We start from the raw sequence: 25,537 nt of genomic DNA, 5'->3' as shown, positions 1-25,537 counted from the left end.
TCACAAACTTCCAGGTTAATTTGTTAATTTAAAAGTATTTTTCGGACCGATTGAATTTGAAAATCGAAAAATTATCATATTAGAACTTTTAACTGCCCTGTCGTACCTCCTTCCATTGATAAATAAGTAACTTTTCAAAATAAACGGAATAATTGGGTTTACAAAAAAGTCTTTCTATTCAAAATAAGGAACTTTTAAAAAAAATTGTCATTACATATTTATATAACCTAAAACAACACATTGTTTTACTATAATTCTATCACTTTACAAATAATATTAAATTAGGAAATACAAAAATTGCTAATGCTAACTTAAGCAAAAAAAAGAAAGTTTATAATATCAAATGAATTTCATTTCTATTTAGGTTCGGACAATTCCTGAAGTAGAGAAAGTTACTTTAACAAATAATATTAATCTTATAAATTGCGGATATTTATCGGAATTAAATAATGTGATTAATTTCAAAACCTGCAATTAGTTCTCGAGAGGCCGATCTTACTCAAATGCAATGTTAACAATAGTGAGTTTACCGATTTATATTTCAAATTTTTTGGGTAATGGTTGTTTCTTATAGAGGAGTGCAATACATGTTCATTTCTTCTAATCAAATATTTCGTGTTTCGAGTTTCAAGTTTATGTTAGGTCACAAAATACTATAGAAGGGGGTTGAATATAGTGTTTATACAATCAAATCGAATTCGAACACAAGTATGTAACAGTAATCAAGTATATTCAATAAACTCTGTTACAATAGAACAGTTGTTCTCTCTCAGTGATGAACAATATTACTAAGATCTGCTAGGTTACAATGTATAATCTTTCTCGATAATGATAACACACATAGTGTAAACCCTAAGCTGTGTTTATATAGTACACAGTTACAAGATATCTTCTAATTGATATGGAATATAATTCTGTCTCCTAAAATATATCAATCAGATATTATCTTCTACAAGTCTTCTAGTCTTCTAAATTTTCATGCTTATCTTCTATTATTTTAGTCACGATCCTTTCCTGTAAATCAGCTGCTTCCCTTATCTGAAGTATCCGCACCTATAAATCCTGACAGTCTTAAGTTCTGATATAAATTCTGACTTCAGTAAGTTCAGATTTCCAGTAAATCCTAATATTAAGTTCTGAAACTAAACACAATAGATTAGACATGATATCTCAAATATATCTAACAATCTCCCCCAACTTGTATATTAATAAAAATATACAAGTTAATAAATTTGATGATGTCAAAAACATTTAAGTACAAATACAATAAGAGTTTAATTAGACAATTAACTACAACTTATAGTCCTTGTAGATTTTACCAAATTTACTGATTCAATCTGAATCCAAAGTGATTCTTGACAAAGTTTGATATCAGCTTTTCTTCTGCATTCCTCAGGACTTGAGCTAGTGTAGCTTTGACTTACTTCAATTCTTCATCTTGATTTCCAAGCTGGTAGATTGCAGTCCTAAGTGCTGAGATATGATTTCTTTCTAAACCATCACCAAGTCTGATCACCCTTGGATGAGAAGAGTCTTCATTATAGCACAAACATTTCTCTTTCGGAATCACTTCAAGTTTAGCAGAATTTTTCTTCATTAGAATTTCACTTCCATCATCTTCAACTATGTTTGGAATAAATTATGTTAACCTTGATCCAAAATTTCTTGCTTTATTTCTTATGGTCTTCATTATGAAATTTGACCATCTCCTGGTAATCTCAGACTTTATCTCCAAAAGATAATGAGAGAATTGAAGTTTTTTTAGAGATTTGTTCAGCACATCTGATTCTGAAATTTGATATGTTCTTCCATCTTCAAGAAATAGAATCAGATTTTCTTTGACATTATGCTTATCATGAGCATCCAGTACCAGTTGAACAAATATAACCTTATCAAGGTGTTTCTGTGTAACTTCTTCAGGAGGTTTGTCAGTCAATAAAAATGGATCTCTTGTAAGTACTTCAACTCCTGTCTTGATCTTGGCTTCTTCAGAACCTAGTCCAGCTCTGTCTCTTGCTTCTCTGGCTTTCAATCCAACAGTCATGAAATCAGATAGCAGCTGGCTTTTCTTAGGATGTGATGGATTAACATTCTTCCATAGGGTTTTCTCTTATCAGTAACTGTCAATTTGTTCAAATCAACTTGAGCACTGTCAGAGGTTGATGTCTTGATGACTTGATCAGAATTTGTTATTTCTTCTGTAGCTTGTTATTCTTCATTGTGAACAACTTGAGCTGTGTCAGAAGTTGTCTTGAATTCTTCAGTTATCTTCCTTCTTTTCAGAGTTTGAACAATTTAATCTACTACAACAGCATCATCAAATACTTGAACCAGTTGGCATACAGGTTTCATCAGGATTTGTGGAATCTTCATCTCCTGTGGCTTTGTTGGTTCATCAATCTTTCCTTTCCATTTATCTTTGGGATTAATCTCAACTTGTGATCTTGTCTTGAGCTTTGAAGCCTCATAATTTGACTTTTCCTTGATCACAATGCATTTTACCTTAGGCCTTGGAGGTTTCTTTGCATCAGAAGCTATAGACTTTAGATTTGTCTTCTCAGCTACAAATCTGGATTCTTCCTCCTTTAAAGTCTCTAAATCCATTCCAGGATTATTCTTGAGAAATAATCTTCTAGCAATTTCTTCATCAAGTGTCTGAATTTTAGGATCTTTGTAGTAGACAGTAGTCTGCTTTCCCTTTAGCTTCAGAATTTATAAAAACTTCTGAGAGTCTTTAGATCCTGACTGAATCAGGATATCAGAACTTGACATCAGACTTTTAGCATGCACAACATCAGAACTTGACTTCTTCTATGTAGAAGATTTGCTAACATCAGAAATTACTTTTTATGAATATTTTCCTTGGCCTTGACTCTGACCTCTACTCATATCAGAGTTTCCCTGGTCATCACCTTTATCATCCTTCTTTTTCAGTATTTGACTAGTTGAGCATTTGGACTTAACTACCTTCTCCCCCTCTTTGGCATCATCTGGCAGTAGGAGTGAGAGAAGAAGTTCTACTGAAGATTGAATTTCATTCAATTGAGCTTGTTGAGAGGCTTGATTCTTCAGGACCTCAATAAGTTGGGCCTGTTGATTTTCTTGAACCTTCTCTATAGCTTCAACTTTCTCATGAATAGGTCTGATAAACCTCTTTTTTGTCTAGCTTGATCTCCATATCCAGCTTATCAGCTCTTTCCAGAAGTTTGTCAACTTTTTCATGAGTAATGGAGTGTTGACCTTGAAGGTTTTTAGTACTTAGAGCTGTGACTTTGAGTTGGTGCTTGAAATTAGAGTTTGTCAACAACTCATCAGCTTTTGCAATATGCTCTGTCAGAACTTTAGAGCTTGGAATGAAATCAGATTAATTCCACTTCTTGGTCCACTCAACTCCTCTGTGAGTGTCTTCCAAAGGAACAAGAGCATCTTGTTCAATAAACTTTGTAAGCAGTTCCTCCTTTCCAAGAATGGGAGCATTAACTGGAGCACTGTCTCCAGAACTTGCTAGAATCTCCTCATCTTCTGATAACACCAAAGTTTGTGTAACTGAAGGAGATTCTGTAGCAGCTTCATCTAAATTCTTATCTTCAGGTTCCAGATCCAGAATTGGTGTAGATGGTAACTCAACCTGTAAGATTGGAGAAGTAACAATAGATGGTTGAGCTGTAGTTGGAGCTTCCAGATAGAGCACAGTTGGAATGTTTATCCCGTGGATGTCAATTTCAGGACTTAATCCTGAATCTTCAACTGTTGTTTCTTTAATAGGAGAGACAGGAGGTATGATCACTGTGTCAGGAACAATGTCTTTAGCTTGAGGAAGGGATTCAATGACAATTGGTTCAGATGAGATCAGAGATTCCTAATCCCCTTCCTCAGCTTCTTGATTATCCTCATAGTGAGGTTGTGCCAAATGCCTTCCTGCTCTCTATTTTTTTGATCTCCTGGATGGTGGAGAAACATGATCTGCATCAGAGTTTGCTGATCTTTTCCTTTTTTGAATTTCAGACCCTTCAGCTTCTATTTCCTTCTGAAAAATCACATTTTTAGCTTCAACCTCTACAGGTTCTGATGTGGGAATCTGTATCTGTTCATCTTCATCATCAGATTCATCCCTTAGTATGATCCTCCTCCTTCTCCTTGGTGGAGATTTAGGCACAGAAATAGTCCTTTTAGGCCTAGAAGATGAGGTTCTGATTGTAGGCGCTGATGGTTGTGGTTGTGAGGATTGTGCTGGTTGGAAATATGTTCTGATGGTAGGCTGTGGTTGAGGTTGAGAAGTGGTAGGTTGTGTAGGTGCTGATGAAGGTTGGGATGGTTGTACATCAGGATATATGGTAATATAGGTGTTTGGATCATAGTTTACTAAGACTTATTTGACTGATTGAGGAATTTGGAGGGGTCTTAGTACAGTCTTCTTGTTATTAGTAGATAATAAGTCAGTGAAAGCCCTTTTAACAAGTTTAAAGGGTTCAATTGTCTCACTAAAATTCTGAGGTGCATCAGAACAACAAAAACTATATATAAGCTGACAGAATCTAGTAAAATAAACTGTGTTTCTATCTTCTGTCATCCTATCACCTATGAAACCTAGCACAGTACTGGAAAAATCAAATTGAGTTTGATGAATTAGAGCATACCCAATTTGTTGACTCAAGATTGGTATAGCATCAAAGTTGGAGCACTTGTTGGCAAAGGCCTTGGTGATGCAGTTGAAAAAGAAACTCCACTCCCTCCTGATGTGGGGCCTCTTCAATTGTCCCATCTTGGACAAAGATTTTTCATAACCAAGGTTTTCCATCATCTATTGAAGAGCTGGTTCCCCAACTTGTGAACTGTAAACACAGTTTTATGGAAGATGTAAAGCTTGTCGAACAGTTTACAATGTAACCAATTATTCATCTTCCCCTGTTGTAAATATGATGCTTGGGAACCCATCTTTTCCACCATCATCATAAACACCACTCCTCCAAAACTCCAGTACTCGAGTTCCTGAGAGTGCTTCTGGTTGGGTGAAAGCATACCCAATCTCACTTCGAGAGAGAAAGTCTTGTATGAAGTGAAGATCTGATGGAGCTTCGTCCTTGCTAAGTATGGCCAGATAGTTGTTGGGGACGAACTTGGCTCCATTAAAAATGATGTCCTTTGGTGCCATTTCTGTGAAAAATCAAGTGAGAAAATGTGTGTATAGAAGGTGTTTAATAAAATGCCTGTTAGAAAATAGCTTTAGAGAATATTAGAGAGAGAGAAAATAAGAGAGATTAGAGAATTAGAAAAGTAGGTAAAAGATTGTAAAATCTTTTAACTCCCATATATATATGCTCTTTATTTGACAACGGTTATAATTGAAGTAGGACCGACATCAGACACTTGTCACGCAGTAAATAGTCAAAACAATAGTTAGTGGGCATAAGAAATAAGCAGCAATAATTGTGCATATGCAGTTGTCAAGGCAAACACGTTTCCCACTAACCAAATGATTATCACTATTTCATCTCACCTAATTACTTTCTGATAAATATGACCGTTATAGTAAATACCACAAATAAGTCAAGTAAATAAATAATACCACGTAACCATCAGAGTTTCCATCAGGATTTACATCAAAACTTGACTATTATCAGAATTTAACGGTCATCAGAACATGCTTCTGTACTCAAAAAGTAAATGTCTGTATCTGTGATTCTTCATACAAATACTGACTGGTTTCGTTAAAGTTTAATCATCAGAACTTTCATCAGAACTTGTCCTCATAATTTACGCAAATAATACTTAACTGTTTGTCAAAAACAACTTAATCACCATAGTAATTTTCATTATTCATGTGGAGTGAGAGTGTGTGCATTTGCAAATGATCAGATAAAGATTAAAGTCTGATAAACTTCAGTATATCTTAGAAATAAGGAATAACTAAAAAAAGTGCTTAAAATCTGTCTTCAATTTTAAAGTCTACTATAGAATAAATTTATGCAAGAGTCCACCTCAACTGTTTGTGCTCATTTTATGCATCTTTTGACATTCTTTTTATAGTGGCTTCTCAGTGTAATGAGTCACAACTGCTATCAGAATTTATGCTATTATCAGAGTATTTCTCCAGTAATCAGAAAATGTGAAAAGTCACCAAGAAAAAATTATTTGCTTTTCTAATGCATATAACTTAATACCAGCAATGCACTTGGGTCTTCCCTTTCACATATTTACTCTAGATCTCAAATGAGTACTTGACTTCAATTTCTTTTCTTTTGTTTTCTTCAGATAAGTGAGGCTTATCAAACATGTAGTTCATTCTTAAGACTTACTGACATCAGAATTTGACAGATAAGAAGCAATAATCTAGTTTGTGACTTAGTAATAAGATACACAAAGTGAATTTGACTAAGATCAAAATCAGAATTTGCTTGTGTTATTGATTTCCACATAAATAACTAATTCATACATGGGATACACAGTTTGTTAAAGACTACTAAGTCAGCATCTAAAAAATAATCCTCATTGGATTGAATAGTCACAGAACATTCAAAAACATCAGATAACAATCAGTATTTAATATATTACAACTTAAGCACAGATTATACGGAGATAAGACAATCTGCAAAGACTGATCATAAAGTCTGATGCATGAGAACAAAAACTAAGAAGATTTTGAGAAAGAACCTGAAACCATTCCAAGTTCATTTACCAGTCTTGTAAAAGTAGATTCATATAGTGGTTTTGTGAAGATATCTGCTAGTTGTTGAACTGTTGGAACAAAATGCAATTGCACTGTACCTTCCATCACATGTTCCCTTATGAAATGGTACCTAATGCTGATGTGCTTTGTCATTGAGTGTTGAACTGGATTACCTGTCATAGCAATAACACTTTGATTATCACAGTAAATAGGTATTTTAGTAAATTCTAACCCATAGTCTAGTAACCAATTCTTCATCCAAAGAATCTGTGCACAACATCTTCCCGCAATAATATATTCTGCTTCTGTAGTTGATGTGGAAATTGATTTCTGTTTCTTGCTAAACCAAGAAACCAATCTGCCTCCAAGAAATTGGCAGCTTCCACTAGTGATTTTCCTGTCTATTTTGCATCCTGCAAAATCTGCATCTGAGTAACCTATTAGCTTAAAATCTGATTCTGTAGGATACCACAATCCTAGATCAGCTGTACCCTTGAGGTACTTGATAATTCTTTTCACAACTATTATACCTCTGTAGTTAGTAATATCTACTTGCAGTTAAATAGAGTAAAGAGCCAATTATACCTCTATAGTTAGTAATATCTACTGATGCTCCAGTATTTTTATCTAACTTGATTGCAGTGGCCATATGAGTGGATGCAGTTGAACAGTCTTGCATTCCAAATTTATTGAGTAAATTTCTGGTGTACTTGGATTGATTTATGAAAGTACCTTCTTCATTTTTCTTGACTTGAAGTCCCAGAAAATAGCTAAATTCTCCCATCATGCTCATTTGATATCTTGACTGCATTAGTTTTGCAAACCTTTCACAGAGTTTGGCATTTGTAGAACCAAAGATGATATCATCAACATATATCTGCACCAAAAGTAAGTCCTTTCCATGGTTGAGGTAGAACATTGTTTTATCAATTGTACCTCTGTTAAATCCACTTTCCAGAAGAAATTGAGCTAAAGTATCATACCATGCTCTTGGAGCTTGCTTAAGGCCATAAAGTGCTTTATCAAGTCTGTAGACATGATTAGGAAATTTGTATCTTCAAATCCTGGAGGTTGTTCAACATATACCTCTTCTTCCAATTCTCCATTAAGAAAAGCACTTTTCACATCCATTTGAAAGACTTTAAACTTTTTGTGAGCAACATAAGCCAAAAAGATTCTTATGGCTTCCAATCTAGAAACTGGAGCAAATGTTTCATCATAGTCAATACCCTCCTGTTGAGAGTAACCTTTAGCAACCAGCCTTGCTTTGTTTCTTGTAATTATGCCATCACTGTCAGTTTTGTTTCTGAACACCCATTTTGTGCCAACAATGGAACTGTTCTTTGGTCTTGAAACTAAGGTCCAAACTTTATTTCTTTCAAATTCATTTAACTCTTCCTGTATTGCTTGCACCCAATTAACTTTAGGTTTTTCAGCTTTCTTGGTAAAGTTTGTTTAGATGACACATTTTCCTTTTCTACTTTATCATCTTCATAACCTAAGCCCTCTTTCCAGTTTCCACTACTTAGTATATTCTGAGTTGTTCTTGAAAGTGTTTGTCCTAAATCCAATCATGTATGATGAGTTAGGAAGAACTTTCTTGTATTCCTATTTGATTTCATTGAAATTAATAAAAGACTTGTTTTGGTTTTATTATGGGATTTATCTATTTAAAGTGTTTTAAATAAGATGCTCCAGAGTTTAGAGTAAAGCTTCTAGAATTAATATGAGATTATAATAGTGAGATCTAGAAGATGATAACTCTAGACTTAAACAGTTCCTGATCATAAGATAACTAATCGAATGTTAGTGTATCCGCAAAGATTGGTACATGCTATGCTTGCTCCCTTCAGGATGTCTGTTCTCATAGGCATTTGTGTGGTGACACTATAGCTATTATGTAGGTACTTATTAGGGAATAACTTCACTGAACATGACTCAATAAGTTGAACAACTAATGGAGATTACTCACGTGTCAATAGTTATTCACTAAGTGATAGTTGTACAAGTGTCCTTAGACTTGAGATCGTTAAAGTTATCTTGTATATAATGAACTGTGCTTTAATTAAGTCCTTAGTCTCAAGGATATCCATTAGGTCTATTCTGGGCATAGGGATTTGTGTATAGAGATAGTTAACGTCAATAGAGGATCTACCCCTTCCAGTATAGGAAGAGAATATCCTGTGTTATTCTTAGTATGCGAGTTCTGGAATCTCTGGCCAGAGTGTATGAAATTAGAAACGAGTTTCTAATTTGCATTAATATGAATTTTGCATTATAAATAAGAAATCATATGATTAAATTTGATAGGCCTGACACGAGATCCATGCCTTGTATTTAATCGGGATATTATAAGGGTAGAAGGAATTCATTGTACTATAACTAGTCATTGACAAGTTCTTGATATTCTAAGCAGTGAATTCATATTATCCGGATAATCGCGATATGTTGAGAAACATCACTCACGATGTAGAATAAATATAATTAATCAGTTAATTATATTTAGTGAATTTTAGTATTCATGTAAATAATTAATAAAAGTTTATTATTATTTATTTCTACTACCGGCATAATATTGAACCTACAAGGTTACACCATAAAAGAATATTTTCTTTGATGAAATAATGAGAGAGAGAATTATTTTCTAAATAGTTTAGAAAAAGAAATAATGATTAAAATAGTTTTAATTATTATTAAAGCATTTTATAAAGATAAAATGTGGGGCTAATATATATATATATATTATAAAAACCCTAGGAGAGCCTTATAAATAAAATGAGATGGCTCATTCTAAAGGTACACTTATTTTTGTGAAAAACCTAAGAAGAAGCTAGCCTCCATCTTCTTCCTCTCTCTCTATTTCTCTCTCCCAAAACTCCATTTTTATAAAAACTTGGTTTTCTAAAAGCTTCATCGAAGAGGATTATTCTTGGTGGATACCGGTAGAGTACTTCACATACTGAGAAGCAACTGCGAGCAACCATTTTATAAAGCTTCGATTTTTAAGGTATGGTTACGATTCCTTCCCTCCTTTTGATTTATACGTTTTGAATATGTGTGATACATGGTTTTTACGGAATAATTGTTATATCACGCGTCTGCTCTTCCGTAAATTCCTTCATTGGCATCAGAGCTAGGTTCTGCATATAGAGATTCATATAAAAAAATTCAGAATTTTTTATGCATGTATGGATTTGTTATGATTTTTGCAAGTTTATTTAGATTTAATTATGAATTAATTCAAAATAATTTTTGCATTAGATCTTGACTACTGATCTGGGTTCTACAAGTGTTGTAGATCATCTAGGTATATTTTTCATAATTTTGTGATGTGTAGATTATTTGTTATGAATTTTTAAAAATTATTTTAACTAAAATTCATGAAATAATTATGCATGTAAATAAATATGATTAAAATTTGCACGAGGACCCCTGGCTAATATGATAATTTTCCGCTACTGCCCGATTTAAGAAATTATATTATTTTGATTTTTATTAATTTATTAATTAAATCTTAATTAATTTATTAATATTAAAATTAAAATGATGATAATATTAATAAGAGTTATTAGTTAAGGGAGTAAAGGAAAGGGGGTCAGTCTGTTTTGTAACAGCAGGAAAGAAGAAAACAAAAAAAATATTACAACGGTCGGCTGGTGTGCTGGGCGCGTGAAGCGCAAAAGCGGGCGGGGGGGGGGGGTGTCGCGCATTTCAAAAATGCGTTACACTCCTGTTGCGCATTTACCGAATACGTTACACCCGTTAATGGCTTAACAATATTGTAACGCTTTACCGGAATGCGTTACAGCCCTTGTATCGCATTCCTGTAATGCGTTACAGCCCGTTTGTCCACATTAAATTTGATTTTTTGGGAGTTTCGTAACTCCGTTTGGGGCGTGCAATATATCGTTGGATATGTTTTTACGAGACGGATCTAATGGAGTGGTCAAATATTTTTTATATAAAAGGTTTGAACTGTTTATATTCCCCAAAGTGTTTTAAAGCATGTTTTAATTATTTTAATTGCTTTTAAATGTTATAGTAAATCGATACATCATTATATCAATGTGTGACATGATATTACTTGCATGCTTACTTGTTTATTTATTTTTATATATGAGATATATGCCTATGTTTACCATGCGATGATAGATTTAGGTGAACTTAAATCAAAATAAGGCGTGCTCTAGAAAATCTAGAATATGAATCATTTCTTGCCTTAACAATAATATTATGAATATAATCATGAGATTCTTGTGTTTATGAAACACGTAATTAAATATGAATTTTCAATATTGAGAGAAAGGATGATTCTGTCAAAAGCGGATTTCGATATGTAAGAAAGGGGTATTCAGTGACGCCTCTTGACAATGCTCCCCCGATTTGGGAATCATCTGATTATCGATTATTGATTTGAAATATTTAATTTAAAAGGAAGAATCTCTTTATAATATGATTATGATTGTAACATAATATAATCCCTCTAAAATTAAATAATATCAAGTAGTAATTGGCCAATGACACAACGAACTTGTGTCGATCATAGCCTTCCAACATGGTAGAAAGTAGTTCTTATTTTTAAATCATTATCGTTTCGTGCTACAGCCGAGGTCTTTGATTTCAAAATAAGAAATACTTGTCTATTACATAGAGATGTGTACATTGAATTAGAATCTAAAGGTCGTTACGTGCTGCAGCCATGGGCCGTTGGAGACTGATTCAATTGTATGAAATGTTGGGTTAGACTTGACTTAGAATATTGAGTCTGTTGTGCTACAGCCGTGACTCAATTATTCAAGAGGCTAAAGTTTTATTAGGGAATAACATAAGATGTAATTGACAAGAATTATCTGCCTATTGAACATCACATGACATTTTGTGCTACAGCCGAAGTTGTGTGATGGAATGTAGGATCCCTATTCCCACTAGCATTATGAATGCTTAATTTTTCACTTAGGGGGTTATATAAATTAGATAAACTAGTGGGAGCCACTTATGAATAAAGACCCGATTCATATAGTGTTTTGAAATGAAACTGAATATTTGCTAAGTATTGTTATGTGTTCATCATTTAAAGATTTACTATATACGTTATGTCTTCTACACTATCACTCCGGAGCATACTAAATGCTCACAAGTTGACTGGTCCTAATTTTACTGACTGGCTTCAAAACTTGAGAATTGTTCTCAGGGTTGAGAAGTTGGAATATGTGCTTGACTCACCTAAGCCTGCTGAACCTGCTGACAATGCACATAATGATGAACATGTTATGTATCGTAAGTGGATAGATGATGCAAATGTTGCTCAATGTATCATGCTAGCTTCCATGAACATTGAGCTACAGAAGCAGCATGAGCATATGGATGCTCACACTATCCTTACACATCTAGAAGAGTTGTATGATATGTTGGGTATAATTCTAACTACACAGCAACAATGGGCAGTTATATATATAATAACAAGAACATGGCAAATAACCAACTAACGAAATAAAACACCAAGGCAATAACAAACTATAACGACTGTAATTGACAAAGAAAGTAAAGAAAACTTATCTCTTATCGCTTTCCAAATTCTGTTAAGAAGAAGAACACAACAGCTGAGTCGCCAAACCCTTCAAGAGGACTTGACTGTTCTTGAAGAAATTATTGCCCCCCACTTAAGCTGTGATGGAATGCAGCAATATCGCTTCCAGGATAAAACAGCAACAGATCAATCTGGCCACAGAACAAATAATGATCAACGGCGACTCGTACCTCAGTTTGCCCAAAAAAACCTATGCAACTTATATATATTTGCGAGGTAGGCACCGAGACTTGTGTCATTTTAATCTCAAGTATACCTCTCAATATATAGGCATCTCAAGTTGCTCTTCTTCTATTTTACTCGATGTGGTACACCAAGTAACAAAACTGAAAATGTAAACAAAATGGGTTTTCCTTATTATTTATATTATATCCTGATTAATTAATATTAATATTACAAAATATATTCAGAGTATGATTAAAATAATCCTTACTCAATATATTTTATTTTAATAATTAAATAATCAATATACATAATTAAACTTGTAATAGAAAAGAAAAATATAAGAGTTCCCACTAGCACTAGGCCACACAAGCATTCCACTTATGCTAGTAGTTGTAAACAACACTAACACAAGATGTTATATAAACTTAATATCTTTCTTTTACAATACCGATGTGGGACAAAATCCCCATAACCCATTTCAAACAAGCAACTTTGTTTCAATATATTCATGGATTCCACTAAGAAAATATCTTAGATCTAAATATGAAAGTTTAAGTCCTCATGTCAAGGAACAACCTCCAAGTGTTAGTTTCCGGAAATCATATCAAGAACATATATAAAATACGCCTCAAACTTTCCATTTTCTAACATGATATGGCAGGGAGGACAGCTCGATATGAGATATCGAAGGAGCTGTTCGGTTGTAGGATGTCTGAGGGATCATCTGTGAATGACCATGTACTTAAGATGATCAATTTGATTGAACGTCTTAGATAACTTGGTTTTAACATGGATGGGGAACTGACTCAAGACTTGGTCTTGTAATCACTTTCGAGTTCATTTTCACAGTTTGTTGTGAACTTTCACATGAATAAGCTGGATGTCATCCTGGCTGAACTCCACAACATGTTGAAGACTGCGGAATCAAATTTTCCCTCTAAGAAGAGCTCTGTTCTTCAAATTGGTGAAGGTTCCAATCCTAAGAAAAGGAAGAAGAACCCTTTCAAGAAGAAGAAAGTAGGTGAGAAAAAGCCGGTTCCACCAAATGCTAAAGACCCCAAGAGCAAAGCTGTTTGCTTCCACTGTAACAAGGTGGGACACTGGAAAAGGAACTGCAAGGTTTACCTTGCAGAATTGAAGAAGAAGAAGGGTAGTGAGACTACCGCTTCTGTTTCAGGTATGTTCATGATTGAAGTGAATACTTCAATAAATCAAATTTCTACTTGGGTATTAGATACCGCCTGTGGTTCTCACATTTGCAATTCGTTGCAGGGACTAAGGAGAAGTAGGACTCTTGAGGAAGATGAGGTGATTCTACAGATGGGAAATGGAGCAAGAGTTGCTGCTGAAGCTGTAGGATCATTTCATTTACATATGCCTACGGGCAAGACTATTGTTTTAAATAATTGTTATTTTGTTCCCTCGATTGTGAGGAATATTATTTCTATTCCCATGTTAGACTTGGCTGGATTTTCGTTTATTATTCAGAATAATAAATGTTCAATTCTTAGAGATAAAGTTCTTTATGGAAGTGGTATTTTAAATAATGGTCTGCATGTATGTGACGTAGAGCATAATTTACGACAAAGTGAACATATTAATAAAAGAAAAAGGGATGATGAAAGTCTCACTTTTCTGTTACAATGCAGACTTGGTCATATTAGTGAAAATAGACTGCGGACATTGCATAAGGAAGGGTTACTTGACCCCTTTAATTTTGAATCAAATCCTACATGCGAGTCTTGTCTATTAGGCAAAATGATCAAATCTCCATTTAGTGGACATGGAGAGAGGGCTACAGATTTGCTAGGATTGGTACACACAGATGTATGTGGACCAATGTCTACACAAGCCATGGGTGGATTTTCATACTTCATTACTTTCATAGATTATCGATCTAGATTCGGATATGTGTATTTGATGAAACACAAGTCTGAAGCCTTTGAAAAGTTCAAAGAATATAAGAATGAAGTGGAGAAACAAACCAAACATAATATTAAAACTCTTCGATCAGATCGAAGTGGTGAATACTTGAATGGAGAGTTTCTAGATTATCTCAAAGAAAATGGTATAGTCTCCCAGTGGACTCCTCCATATACTCCACAGTTGAATGGGGTATCTGAAAGGAGAAATCGAACTTTGTTAGACATGGTTCGGTCCATGACGAGCTATGCGGATCTTCCAGTATTCCTGTGGGGTTATGCATTGGAAACCTCAGCATATTGACTGAATAAGGTGCCTTCCAAATCTGTTCCTCAAACTCCATATGAGATATGGAAAGAAAGGAAACCGAGTCTTAAACACGTTAAGATTTTAGGATGTCCAGCTTATGTCAAGAAAGTTGACCCTGATAAGCTGGAATTTCGATCCATAAAATGTAGTTTTGTGGGATATCCTAAAGAGACTTTAGGGTATTACTTTTACACCGATCATAGGGTGTTTGTCTCCATACATGCTACCTTCTTGGAAAAGCAGTTTATCCTTGGAGGAAACAGTGGGAGCAAAATTGAACTTGATGAAGTTCAAGAAGCACAAACTACTACGGTTCAAGTGGAAACACCTGTTCAGACTGAACAACCTTCTGTGGAACAGCACATTCGTAGGTTAGGGAGAGTGTATCGCCAACCTGAGAGGTATTATGACCATGTCATTGAGAATGACAATGAGTTGTCAATCATTGATGATGACGATCCTATGACCTATAATGAGGCTATGAGTAGTGTTGAATCAGAGAAATGGCAAAGTGCCATGAAATCCGAAATGGAATCTATGTATACCAACCAAGTATGGACTTTGGTTGAAGGACCTGAGGGTGTGAAGCCTATTGAGTGTAAATGAGTATACAAAAGAAAGATTGGAGCAGATGTCCAGGTAGAGACCTATAAGCCCAGGCTCATGGCAAAAGGATTCAGACAAAGGCAAGGGATTGACTTTGATGAAACTTTTTCGCATGTAGCCCTGTTAAAATCAATTCGGATTTTGCTTGCGATTGCTGCTTACTACGACTATGAGATCTTGTAAATGGACATGAAAACGGCCTTCCTCAATGGGAAACTTAAAGAGGAAGTGTATAACACAGCTAGAGGGTTTTCTTTCCAAGGGAAATGAACACCTGGTGTGTAAGCTGCTACGAACCATATATGGTTTAAAGCAAGCTTCTCGTAGATGGAACATCCGTTTTGATGAGACAATCAAAGAGTTTGGTTTTATCAAAAACATAGATGAACCATGTGTCTACAAGAAGGTTAGTGGGAGCGCTGTAACATTTCTTGTATTGTATGTGGATGACATACTTCTTATAGGAAATGATATACCGATGCTGTAATCAGTCAAAGTGTGGCTATCGAAGAACTTCACTATGAAGGACTTAGGAGAAGCATCATACATTCTCGGTATGAAGATCGATAGAGATAGATCTATAAGAATGATAGGTCTTACCCATCGTACATACATCCAGAAAATGCTTAAAGGGTTTAGCATGGAAAACTCCAAAAGAGGTCTCATACCGATGAGCCATGGAGTATCCCTTTCCGAAAAGATGTCTCCTAAGACACCTGAGGAAAGAGAGCGTATGAGTAAGATTCCTTATGCTTCAGCAATAGGATCTATCATGTACGCGATGTTATGTACTAGGCCTGATGTTGCTTATTCAATTAGTGTGACGAGTAGATATCAGTCCGATCCAGGTGAAGACCACTGGAAAGCAGTGAAGAACATCCTTAAGTACTTGCGAAGGACTAAGGATATTTTTCTTGTTTTTGGTGGTGGATCTGAGTTGAAAATAGAGGGTTATACTGACTCTAGTTTTCAATCAAAAAGTGATGATAGCAAATCCATGTCAGGGTACGTGTTTACTCTGAATGGTGGTGCGATTAGTTGGAAGAGGTCCAAACAGTCTATAACGGCCGACTACACAGCGAAAGCAGAATATATAGATGCAAGTGAGGCTGCAAAAGAAGCCGTTTGGATGAGGAAATTTGTTTCTGAGTTGGGAGTTGTTCCTAGCGTTGAGGAGCCTATTGTGTTGTATTGTGATAACAACGCAGCAATAGCACAAGCCAAGGAACCCAGGTCTCATAAAAATTCCAAACATGTTTTGCGACGCTTTCATTTGATTAGGGAAATTATTAAAAGAAGAGATGTCAAGATTGAGAGAGTTGACACACATAACATTGTAGCAGACCCACTCACAAAGTCATTGTCTCAGATTCACTTTGATCGTTATAAAGAGAAGATGGGTATTAAATACCAGGGTGATTGGCTTTAGTTCAAGTGGGAGATTGAAAGTGTTTGTCCTAAATCCAATCATGTATGATGAGTTAGGAAGAACTTTCTTGTATTCCTATTTGATTTCATTGAAATTAATAAAAGACTTGTTTTGGTTTTATTATGGGCTTTATCTAATTAAAGTGTTTTAAATAAGATGCTCCATAGTTTAGAGTAAAGCTTCTAGAATTATAATGAGATTATAATAGTGAGATCTAGAAGATGATAACTCTAGACTTAAACAGTTCTTGATCAAAGGATAACTAATCGGACGTTAGTGGATCCGCAAAGATTGGTACATACTATGCTTGCTCCCTTTATGAGGATGTCTGTTCTCATAGGCATTTATGTGGTGACACTATAGCTAGTATGTAGGTGCTTATTAGGGAATAAGTTCACTGAACATGACTCGATAAGTTGAACAACTAATGGAAATTATTCACGTGTCAATAGTTATTCACTAAGTGATAGTTGTACAAGTGTCCTTAGACTTGAGATCATTAAAGTTATCTTGTATATAATTAACTGTGATTTGGTTTAGTCCTTAGTCTCAAGGACATCCATTAGGTCTATTCTGGGCATAGGAATTTGTGAATAGAGATAGTTAACGTCAATAGAGGATCTACCCCTTCCAGTATAGGAAGATAATATCCTATGTTATTCTTAGTATGCGAGTTCTGGAATCTCTGGCCAGAGTGTATGAAATTAGAAAGGAGTTTCTAATTTGCATTAATATGAACTTTGCATTATGAATAAGAAATCATATGATTAAATTTAATAGGCCTGACACGAGATCCATTCCTTGTATTTAATCGGGATATTGTAAGGATAGAAAGAATTCATTGTACGGTAACTAGTCACTGACAGGTTCTTGGTATTCTAAGCAGTGAATTCATATTATCCGGATAGTCGCGATATGTTGAGAAGCATCACTCACGATGTAGAATAAATATAATTAATCAGTTAATTATATTTAGTGAATTTTAGTATTCATGTAAATAATTAATAAAAGTTTATTATTATTTATTTCTACTACCGGCATAATATTGAACCTACAGGGTCACACCATAAAATAATATTTTCTTTGATGAAATAATGAGAGAGAAATAATGATTAAAATAGTTTTAATTATTATTAAAGCATTTTATAAAGATAAAATGTGGGGCTAATATATATATATAGATATATTATAAAAACCCTAGGAGAGCCTTATAAATAGAATGAGATGGCTCATTCTAAAGGTACACTTGTTTTTGTGAAAAACCTAAGAAGAATTTATCCTCCATCTTCTTCCCCTCTCTCTCTCTCCCAAAACTCCATTTTTATAAAAGCTTGGTTTTCTAAAAGCTTTATCGAAGAGGATTATTCTTGGTGGATACCGGTAGAGTGCTTCACACACTGAGAAGCAACTGCGAGCAACCATTTTATAAAGCTTCAATTTTTAAGGTATGGTTACGATTCCTCCGCTCCTTTTGATTTATACATTTTTCTATATGTGTGATACATGGTTTTTACGTAATAATTGTTATATCACACTTCCGCTAATCCATAAATTCCTTCAGTTCTACCAGAGTTAGTCCAAGTTTTGATGATTTATCTTTCCTTTTCTAATTCAGATTTAAGATATTTATTCAGTTTTAGCACTTCATCTCTAACATAAAAAGCATCATCTCTTTCTTTATGAGTTTGATGGAACATAACTAACTCTTTTTCTAAATAGTCATTTCTGTTTCTAAGAGCAAGACTTTTAGATGTTAATCTTTCATTTGTTAAAGTCTGATCTCTAAAACTAATGAACATGGTTTTAAGATATAATCTCAACTCGGTAATATCATTAGTATGAAAAGCAAAAGTTGTTTGAGGTACCTTCAATTCAGCAGTTTCAGGACTGCTATCAGCATTTGCCATCAAGGCATAGTTCACCTCATCTTCAGAATCTGAAGTGTCTATCTAGCTTTTCTTCTTTGTGACAAGTGCTTTGCCTTTATCACTTTTTCTTTTCTTGCAGTCAGGAGATATGTGTTGGAAATATGTTGTGAACTTGATGATTTCATTAACAAAACACCTTAGTAGATTCAACTTAGTAAATTATGTAGCACTCGATGGTTAAGCAAATAGAGTCCCGACGGATGACTCAATACAGTCCCGACGGATGTTGATTTGACATCCGAGTGAGTAGCTTATATAATAATAAGTCATGTAGCACATTTCTCCAAACACCTTTGTATAGATTCTGTAGTAGCATATAAGTCATGTTGACTTTAATTAGATATGCAGAATAGGTTGATTAATTATACATAGATGATGTCTTGTAATTCTGTATAAATGAAATGAAGTCAAATGCCAAATAGCTACCCGACGGATGATCAACAAAGCTACCCGACGACTGATCAACAAAGCAGCCCGACGGATGATCATGTACCCGACGGATGATCAATTCAAACATCTGTTGACAGTGACAACACAGTCACATGCGTCGAGTGTATGCAAAAGGAATGTGGAAGCCTATTCAACTAGGTTTTTGAGAACAAAGAAGCATTGCCATTTCCATGCTATTATGAAGATATTCAAAGATGCTGGAATAGAGTAGTGAAGCAGCATATTATTAGACTTGATAGGTTTTGTTTTATTATCTTGTCTTATTTTGTGTAATCTTGGTGATATATAAACCAAGAGTAGCAAATAGAATAACAACTAGACTAAACAATACATTTTCTCATAGAAACAATTGTAAGCTGTATCCTTAGCATTTGTCTGTAAGTTTAGTTGTTCTTATTTTTGTAAGCAGCTGTGAGCTATTCAAGCTTCACAGGGTTCTCTTAATATATATATATATATATATCTGGTGGATACATTCAAATCCACCAGAAAGTTTTAAAGACTTGTGTTTTTATTACTTTGTCTTTTGATTCATATTTAACTTTTCATTCCGCACTTTGCAAATCAAAACACTGACATATATATTTTAAGTTAGAACACTTTATACTTGAGAAAAAGTTTCAAGAATTCCATTCAACCCCCCTTCTGTAATTCTTATTGCATTGTTAGGGACTAACAATTGGTATCAGAGAAAGCTCTCGAAGAACAAAAAGTTTAAAGATCACAACAAACAACAAGATGAACAAGAAGGATGTTGGAGTCAAGATTCCTTTTCTGGACAAAGATAATTACCATCACTGGAAGGTAAAGATACATCTTCATTTACTTTCTCAAGATGAGGCCTATGTGGATTGCATAGAGAGAGGCCCTCATGTACCAATGAGAGCTGCAACTGGAAATGAGCCATCATTTCCCAAGCCAAGACACGAATGGTCAGATCCTGATATTGAACAAGTCAGGAAAGACAAGAAGGCCATGAATATTATGTTCAATGGAGTTGATGGTGACATGTTTGACGACATCATCAATTGCAAAACTGCCAAGGAAGGTTGGGATACAATTCAGATTATCTGTGATGGCACGGAACAAGTTAGAGAAAACAAGATGCAGTTACTAATTCAACAATATGAGCATTTCCACTTTGAAGAAGGGGAAACTCTCACTGATATCTTTAGTAGATTTCAAAAGCTACTAAATGCTCTAAAGCTGCATGGAAGAGTCTACCAAACCAAAGATTCTAACCTCAAATTTCTGATATCCCTACCAAAAGAATGGAAACCAATGACAGTCTCCTTGAAAAATTCACAATAATACAAGGAGTTTACACTACAGAGACTGTATGGCATTCTAAAGACTTATGAGCTTGAAATAGAGCAAGATGAAAGAATGGAGAAAGGGAGATAGAAAGGAGGGTCCATTGCACTGGTTGTTGAGTTAGAAAAAGAGAAGGAGATGAAGATAGAAGCTGTTGAGTCCACTTCAAAGGTCTGTGAAAATAAGGGCAAGGGGCTGGTAGTAGAAAATGAAGATTCTTTGAGCCAAGATGATATGGATGACATTGATGAACATCTAGCATTTCTTTTCAGAAGATTTGCCAAGCTCAAGTTCAAAAAGAACTTTGGAGCAGCTAAGCCAAATAGAAACATGGTGGATAAATCAAAATTCAAATGTTTCAAACGTGGCTTGGCAGGGCACTTTGCCAGTCCGTGTAGAAAGTCAGATTCTAGTAAGAAGAAGTTTGAGCCTGTGGATTATAAACAGAAGTATTTTGAGTTGCTCAAACAAAAGGAAAGGGCTTTCATTACACAAGAAAATGACTGGGCAGCGGATGGTCTGGATGAGGATGAGGATGTCAGCTATGTCAATCTAGCCCTAATGGCCAAGTCTGATGAAACAGAGACAAGTTCTTCAAGTAATCAGGTAATCACCACTAATCTTGCATATTTATCTAAAGCTGAGTGTAATAATGCAATAAATGATATGTCTACAGAATTATATCATTTACGTGTTACACTTAAGTCCCTCACTAAGGAAAATGCTAAAATCAAAAAAACAATTTGTTTTTAAGTGAGAGTAATAATGTGCTAGAGTCTCAATTTATTGAATTTGAAAAATTGAGAATTGAGTGTAAAATTGTTAAGGATGAATTAACTGAGTCCTTGAAGAAAGAAGAGATCTTGAAGAAGTAGCTTGAACGAGAACATAAGGTGATTAAGGTATAGAAAACATCTAAAGATGTTCATGCTCAAATCACCAAAGTACAAGGTATTGAGTCCTTTTGTGATGCAGCCTAGAAGAAGAATAAGGAGAAGCTGGAATCCAATTTGGTTGAAGGATTGCTAACAGATGTGGACTCGACGGATGATGAGAGTCATCCGTCAGATAACCTAAAGGATTATCCATCGAGTGACATAAATCCTCATCCATCGGCTGTAAGCAAACCTGTGAGTAAAGCCAAACTTGCCAAGTTAAATGAAAGATATGGATCAGTTTCCAAAAACTTCATTTCAGGAGAATCTAGTCAAGTGAGGAAGGAGAAGAAAGTGAATGTTGGTCATCTGTCTATCAAGCAATTGAATGACAGACTACAAAAGATTGAGGTTAAAATGGAGGCTAAAAAGAAAAACAATAGAAATGGTAAAGTAGGGATTAACAAATATAACAACTACACACCTGATAAGTATGCTCCAAGAAAAATCTGTGTTAAGTGTGATAGTGTAAATCATCAGTCTGTTAATTGCAAAATTGTCATGCCTACTTCCATATATGTGCCACCTCCTTTTCCCAACATGAATGACATGCCTTCTATGCCTATGAATGCTATGTCTTCACAGAATATGAATGCACAATTTGCTAATATGCCATTTGCACCTAATCCTTATTATGTTGCATTTAGTATGCCTCAAATGCCATTTAGCATGCCCTACTGGAATAACATGTTTACTAATAGCATGCCATTTCCTGTTAATCAAAATGTGCATGATAATTCTGTTGTAATGAATGGTTTCAAAGGTCAAACTCAAATGACTAAGGATGAATCTGATATCCCCAAGTCAAATGAGATCAAACCTAAGAAACAGAAGAAGAAAGTAAACAAGGCAGGACCCAAGGAAACTTGGGTACCAAAATCAACTTGATTTGGTTTTAATGTGTGCAGGGAAACAGAAAGAATCTGTGGTACTTGGATAGTGACACATGACTGGTGATTCTACCCTGAGCTGGCCCAAGTATTACTTTTGGAGATGACAGCAAGGGGTATACTGGGGGATATGGCTTGATTTCAAAAGACAATGTCATCATTGAGGAGGTTGCCTTAGTGGATGGTCTCAAGTACAATTTGTTGAGTATCAGCCAGCTGTGTGATAAAGGCAATTCAGTAACCTTCAACTCATAAGCCTGTGTTGTGACAAACAAGAGGAGCAACAAAGTGGTTCTCACTGGAGTGAGAAAAGGGAATGTGTACTTAGATGACTTCAACTCATCAAATGCAGAATCTGTTAATTTTCTTCTCAGTAAAGCAAGTCAAGATGAAAGTTGGCTATGGCACAAGAAGCTATCCCATCTAAACATCAAGACCATGAATGAACTTGTAAAGAAAGAACTGGTTAGAGGTATTCCTCAAGTGGAGTTTTCTAAGGATGGACTGTGTGATGCTTGCCAGAAGGGAAAGTAGATTAAAGCACCATTCAGAAAGAAGCTTGATTCAACAATTGAAGAACCTTTGCAACTACTACACATGGATTTGTTTGGACTAGTCAATGTGTTGTCCATCTCAAGGAAACGATTTTGCCTAGTAATTGTAGATGATTTCTCAAAGTTCTCTTGGACATATTTCCTTAAGTCCAAAGATGAGGCTAGTGAAATCATCATCAATCACATAAGGCAAGTCAACAATAATCCTGATTTCAAAGTTAGAAGAATCAGGAGTGATAATGGAACTGAGTTCAAGAATTCTGTCATGAGGGCATTTTGTGAAGAAAATGGGATTTTGCATGAGTTTTTAGCAACAAGAACTCCACAACAAAATGGAGTATTAGAAAGAAAGAACATTTCACTTATTGAAGCTTCAAGGACAATGCTTGAAGAATCTAAGTTACCAACATATTTCTGGGCTGAAGCTGTAAATACTGCATGCTACACTCAAAACATTTCTCTGGTTAATCAAGCAAAATGCATGACTCCCTACCAATTTTTCAAGAACAAGAAGCCAACTCTAAATCTTCTTCATGTCTTTGGCTGCAAATGTTATATCTTGAAAAATCAAACTGATCAGAATGGGAAGTTTGATGCTAAACCAGATGAAGGAATTTTTGTTGGATATGCTGTTGGTAAAGCATACAGAGTCTACAATCTGAGAACCAACATTGTTGTAGAATCAATACATGTTGTGTTTGATGATAAAAAGATTGAAGGACTACAAGATGTAGATTACCATGAGAGCCTCTAATTTGACAATGTGGAGATGGTTAGTGATGATAGTGATGATGAAAGTGATCAAGAAACAGTATCAAAGGATAATACAGAAAAATCTACTACCAATGAAGCACAAAATTCAGCATCTGTCGAGTTATAAAATGCTTCATCCGTTGGGAGACAATCTTCTTTATCCGTCGGGAGACAACCAGCTTCATCCGTCGGTACTCAAAATTCACCATCCGTCGGGTCATTAAAAGAAGCTGAAAGTCAGAATAGATCACTTACGGAAAATTCCCCTTTCTAAAATCAAAGATCCATAAACTCAGGGGGAGTTTCTAATAATCAAAACTCAATCACACATCAAGACAACAATGAGGCCTCCTCATCTAGAGCTAATCTACCTCAACAAAGGAAATGGACAAAGGATCACCCCTTTGAGCTCATCATTGGTGATGTATCTTCTAGAGTTCAAACAAGGAGAGCAACTCAAGAAGAATGTCTATATTGCAGCTTTCTCTCTAAGGAAGAACCAAAGAAGGTAGAAAAAGCTTTGTTGGATCCTGATTGGATTTTAGCTATGCAGGAGGAGCTAAACCAATTTGAAAGGAACAAAGTATGGAAGTGATAAGTGGCATTTTATACCACTTAGAACGTCTTATGATGGCTTGAATTGATGTCTTGAAATCAAGTATTTTGTGTATTTGATGCATTTTTCTAGTGTTTGTGCATTTCAGGGTATTACTGGCATTTGTGGAGAGTTTTCATCTATAATAAGCCTTGACATGTGTTTGGCATTGCAAGTGGGAAGATAGGAGCAGAATGCAGTAAAGAACGCGAGCAAAAATAGAGCACTTTCCAGAAGGGGTCTGAGCGCCCGCTCAGCTCTGCTGAGCGACCGCTCAGGAAGCTGAGCGCCCACTTAGGGATGCTGAGCGGCCGTTCAGGGATGTAAATTTAAAATAATTATTTTAGACTCCTGATTCTGTTAAGCTTCCAACTTCTGAGATAGCTGGGTTTTGTGGGACTCTTATATAAGTAGTTTTCAGAGACGTTTCATGTGTGTTGAATCGTAGTATTAATCTAGGAGCAAAGAGATAAAGAAGAAGACCGTTTTAGCACATCGCAACGAAGAGGAAACATATTTTCTTGTGATTCTTTATTTCGTTGTAACGTTGGATGCTGGTTTTCTTTACTTTGAACCTATTTACTCTTGTGACGTACACTGGTTTAATATAAGTAGTTTTAGTTATTATTCTCGTGTGTTATTATCATGTTTTCGTATGAACCCATGGTGACAATGAGTTCAATCATGGGCTAATCGTAATCATGGGGTCGTAACGCATTTGCTATGGAATTCTTTAGTTAGTTGTTTAATACCTTAGTGTGTGATGGTTGTATGATATCTAGTATTGGTTGTGCTTATTCGTCTTATGTGCGTCGCGAACATATAAGATAGGGTGTTAATCTCTTGTGAAGCAACGGTGGATCTTGAGGTTTAGAACTTGCCATGCTAGCATAGGTTCATGTATATGTATGCATGATTAGTGGGTAACTCTAACCGTTTTACTTACCCTGTGTGATCATAAGGAATAACTTGTGCTTAAATTGTTATGTTGTCAAATTCTGTAGACATATAGGGTCTCAACATAATTGATGCCTATTCAACTTCTATCTTAATTGTGGATGCTTGGTAGAATGGTATTAGTACAATGAAAGTTGGGTTTTATCAGTTTCATGTTGTTCGATTAATATCATCACTGTTACATGCTAAGGGTAATAACAATAACTATTGAAGGAAGTAGTAATGAAGTTGTGATCTTATGTGTGTTTAATATTGTTAATTCAAGTGTCAATTAAGTGCTTAATTCTCGTAGTTAATTATAGTTAATAATTAGTTAATCAAATCTAAGTGTTATTGTCTTGACATTGAGAAGTAATTATACATTGGTGAGTGAATGTTAATTGAACATAATTAGTCTGAGTCTCTGTGGGAACGAACTAGAAAGTATTCTATATTACTTGCGAACGCGTATACTTGCGTGTATTATTAGCGCGTG

This window comes from Apium graveolens, chromosome 4, assembly GCF_009905375.1.
Source record: "Apium graveolens cultivar Ventura chromosome 4, ASM990537v1, whole genome shotgun sequence".
In the NCBI taxonomy this organism is placed as follows: domain Eukaryota; kingdom Viridiplantae; phylum Streptophyta; class Magnoliopsida; order Apiales; family Apiaceae; genus Apium; species Apium graveolens.
This window is presented reverse-complemented; position numbering follows the sequence as displayed.